Source organism: Leucoraja erinacea, chromosome 32 (genome assembly GCF_028641065.1).
Source record: "Leucoraja erinacea ecotype New England chromosome 32, Leri_hhj_1, whole genome shotgun sequence".
In the NCBI taxonomy this organism is placed as follows: domain Eukaryota; kingdom Metazoa; phylum Chordata; class Chondrichthyes; order Rajiformes; family Rajidae; genus Leucoraja; species Leucoraja erinaceus.
The window spans coordinates 20549786-20554597 of record NC_073408.1 but is presented as its reverse complement, the minus strand read 5'-3'; the positions used below and the strand labels follow the sequence as shown (position 1 = coordinate 20554597).

The following is a 4812-nucleotide window of genomic DNA, read 5'->3' as shown; positions in this document are numbered from 1 at the left end:
CAACTTACCTTTCTAGGTGCAGACATGGACCAGGTCCATGTAAGGTGCAGAAGGCCGGCGGGAGAACCGCGGAGGAGCGGCAGCAGCAGCAGTAGCAGCAGCAGCGGCAGCGGCAGCAGCAGTGGCAGCCGGCAGCTGCAGGAGCACAGACAGCGGCAGGAGCACAGACAGCAGCAGTGGCAGCTGGCACTTCGTGAGGAGCTGGCAACGGCAGGAGCAGCATGGGCACATCGATTCCCGGAGGGGGAAAAACACCTGTGCCCAACTTCGCTCCAGCATGGTGAGAAAGTTCATTTCTCGGCAGCAAAGGACTTTGCAGTTGACTGGCTGCAATCTACTACAAGGGACCAGTATGTGAGTACCAGGATCGGTCCCAGCGGGGTTTTAGTTACAATAATCGCTTCTCGGCTTTTTGGCTAAGATCAAGTGTAGTATCTGTTCTTATCAGTTTAATATCTTATACACCCCTTATCTAGGGACTATATATATTATATAAAAACTATAGTAGCTGTTATCATCAGTTTTAATGTCTTATATGTCCCTTATCTAAGGACCATATAAGTAGGAGTGCCCAGAATTGAGGGCATTAGAGTGGGGTTGACCGGCTGCAACGACCATAAGGGACCAGTACCGTCAGTACGGGGGTGGGTCCCAGGGGTCTAAGATAAAGGAGCAGCCAGGAGTGCTGAGAGCGTTGAAGTCAGGTTAAAGGAATAGATGGAAGCAGCTGTGCCAGTTATCCTCCACACCGGCCATATCCACTTCACGGAAGGAAGGACAAAACTGGAGAAGGAGGACCATGGAACAGCGGGCAGCCAGCAGCAGCCAGCGGCACTTGGATCAACCGTAGTGGGATCAGCTGTGCCCGATGTCGGCCCCGCACCGGCCAGATCCATGTGACCGAGCGGTAGGCTAGACACAAATCAAACAAGGTAGCGGACTCAGAAGGGTCCGACTTTGCATAAAACCGCCGGCAACCAGCGCCCGAGAGCGCTGGAGCGGGAAGAAGCGGTGTATGGAGCCTTGCTCCAACGTGATAAAACCACAGCAGTACCTCTTTGAGGGCTGCACAGTGCTTCTACCCCATCAGAGGGGAGCACTGTGGGTCAGTTCTGGGCTGACCTGCAAGAGGGGTCCGCAGAACAAAAGACAAGTGGGCAGCAGTTAAGCCCCACATGGGTACCCCGTGCGGGACCCTAGAGATCTCTAACTCTATAAAAAAAGAGTAGGCAGGACCCTGATGGGCCAGAGCCTGGTAATACAGCGTCCCATGATCCTAACACAGCAGGGACTCTGCTGGACATGGTGGCCGATTACTTTAGCCAAGTCAAACATGGGTAGACTTGGATCCAGGATGGCAATAGTATTACTATATGTCTGGCCACAAACGCCAACAAGAAAAATTTACAAACACTGGCCAGACATCTGCCACCTGGCAACGGTGAGGCATTACAGGTGCCCAGTGTAAACCAATGCATTTGGCAGCATATGGACGAACATCAGGAACCAGGACCTCAAGATCCAGAGAACCTTCAAGGGATTGACGGAAGGCATCATAGCACACACCAGCACCCTGGACTAAACGTAGGTAACCTAAGACCATCAAGACGCACTAGATCTGTTTAATAATATGCAATATAACCTGAACTACACGTGGAAGGCGGCCATTCAGCCAGCACTAGGACCCCAAAAATGCTACCATTTGCAAATAAAGAACCGTGTGTGGACTAAGCCAAGACACTGGGGCTCATCAAGGCCAGCGCAAGGGCCTATTTTGGAGCATGATACCAGCCACAGGCAAGGCCATAAAAAATGTGGCTCATACCAGTAGCAGTGTCAGAAATCAATATAACCTGCAGGATCCGTTTTAGGGTATGGCCAGGGCGGCCACCCTGGAAGATGCGGAAGCCTCAACCTCCCACACAACCCCGAACAAGAAATATTAAACCAGAACCTTATTTTCAAAAAACCAAGGAAATAACAAAACCACCGGTAACCATGGAGGTAGGTGGGTGGGGTTTTCTTCTGTTAAAATAGGGACCTACGAGGGTAGGGGAGGTTGCAACACTACAGTTATGTATGGTATATAATCACTACAGATTCATATAATCTCAGCAGTATTCAGGGTTATCTGATAGGGTTTTTCTCATCCCAATAACCACAGTACATCATACACCAGAAGGGCATTTTGTCCTTACATAAACCAAACAATCTAAAACCCACATGGTGCTACAAGAATTGTACACAAAAGATGGGATTGAACATATTTATTAAATATAAGATAGAGTAGGGTTGCAGGATTATCATTGATTTTAACCCTAAACACATTTGTTTTAGATATTCATTTTAAGATGGATGCTCTTATTATTGATATAGACTTGGTGTCAGTTGTGGGTTTCTATATGGCAGGCATTGACTCAATAGAGGAACTTTGGCAATATAGAGCTTACAAAAGGGGCAATCATTAGCCCCATTATTATGTACTAAAATTCGTAAACCAGCTTGGCATTGTTATGTAAATAAGCCATAGGGTGATGTTTTCCCCCGTTCGGACCCATCATTGGGGTACTAGGGAAAATTCAACCACACTCGGCATCTGGAATTTTCAGAGTACCCGACTGACCTTCTCAATCATGGTATTTCAGTCTTACAGGGGATGGTGTTAGAACCATGTTCCCTATGAACATTGCCAAAAAATTATTGATTTATCCAGTGACTGGAGGCAGTCATCCATGCCATAACACTATGGATTTATTGATTTGTAGAGTCTAACAGACCCACTACACTGTCAGACAGGACGATGAATCTCATCTCATCTGCACTAAGACTGTCAACACGGAAGCAGTACCTTGGACACATCAAGAAATGGGGCATATACTGCTTGGACAACAATCTCGACCAAAAGGCCAAGAACATTCTGGCCGTATTGGAATTTTTACAAGCCTCCATTAGGATAATCGATGGAGCTACAGTGCCTTCAATAGTGCCACAAGTGCACTCTCCAATTACCTATCACAAGGATCGGAACGGCACGCGGTGGGAACGCACCCCTGGTAAGCAAACCAGGTACTCCGAAATCTGGGACATGGGTGTCGTTTTCTCAACATGCTGAGGAGCTTGTAGCTCATAACAGCGTTGTCACCTCAGTAACAGACCAGGAAGATGGTTATGCTCATGGTGTTATTTACCGCACAACAAGTCCAGCCATTAAGCAAACTGAGCCTGGACTCCCTGATCATCTCACCGAGAAACTGGTGTTGTCATACAGGATTTAATAAAAGATCGGGTTCATAGGGTCTAGGGTTTGATTTTATGGTACACCCATATGGCAAACGACTGTGTATAACAAGACACATCTAACAATACATAGCATATACTCAGAACATTCGAGGTCAGAGTATGGAGTTGTTTATCTCTTACAAGAAACTGCATGATAGGGTCACGACTCAAACTATATCAAGGTGGCTCAAATAGGTCCTAAAAATGGCAGGAATAGACACTGATGTTTCAACTCTCATTCCACCAGGACTGCAGCAACATCCGCAGCAATATTGTACAGGTACCCACAGACCAAATCCTCAGAATGGCAGGAGGGTCATTTTAAAAAAGGGTTTTTCCACAGGTTGTATTATAAACCAGTTAATTTGGAGCCATCATTGTATTAAGAAAACATTTTAGGTTCAACAAAATAATTTGGCCGATAGGTTACAGGGTTATGATTCTCAAATTTTAAAAAATGTTATATATTTTTTTTCGTTATACCACACAACTCTTTGTATAATTGTGTTTTAAAACTACTAATGATGCTCTCTCCCAATACCCAAGGCAGTTGTGAAGCATGGACTCGTTCCACGGCATGAGGTCACAGAGCTTTGAAATCTTCACGAAGTCACTCACGTGACTCCGAAGTAAAATAGTAAGATTAAACGAGAACTTACCAGTTTGAAGTTTGATCTGTATTTTATTAGGAGTTACGATGAGGGATTTCGTGCCCTCCGCTCCCACCCTCTTATGATCATATCAAAAACTGGTATCTCTTTGATAATCTTACTATGTTAGATCATTATAGGTTTCTGTGACCTCACACCGCTGCTTTGAAGAATGACACGCATGCGTGGAAGCGGGGTTCTTCACGAAATCCCTCATCGTAACTCCTCATAAAATACAGATCAAACTTCAAACTGGTAAGTTCTCGTTTAATCTTACTATTTTTCTATATTCTGCAAAATTGGATAAACTCACATTTCTTCACATCTGGGATGTCACGGTGGCGCAGTGGATGAGCTGCTGCCAGAAACGCGGGTTTGAGCTGTCTGTACGGATTTTGTACGATCTCCCTGTGACCTCCAGTTTCCTCCCACATGCCAAAGACGTATAGGTTTGTAAGGTTAATTGGCCTCGGTAAAATTGTAAATTGTCCCGAGCATGTAGGATAGTGCATGTACACGGGGTGATCACTGTTCGATGCAGACTCGGTGGGCTGAAGGGCCTGCTTTGGTGCTTTATATCTAGAGTCTAAAGTAAAGTCTTAAGTCTAAAGTCCAAAATCTGCCACCTTTGTGCCATCTCAGTTAAGCTGCTCTAAATCTGTCTACATACCACCCTTGCAATTTACTTTCCCATTTATCATTGCGTTGTCATCCATCCTAGATATAATACACTGGACCAATTCATTTGGGTCATTGTACATATACTTAAGACCCTGCCACAGACTCTGAAGGATGTGGCCCAGTCAAATCCATCATGAAATGGGAAGTTTAGCTATTTCAATGAACAGGACAATGTGATCAAAGTCTTTATTTGGATAAGATA

The 4812-nt window shown here is 45.3% G+C and overlaps 1 pseudogene; it reads left to right on the top strand.

Moving 5' to 3' along the window:
- The first annotated feature begins 396 nt into the window (after positions 1 to 396).
- On the top strand, positions 397 to 504 carry LOC129712481 (U2 spliceosomal RNA; annotated as a pseudogene).
- Positions 505 to 4812: the final 4308 nt, after the last annotated feature.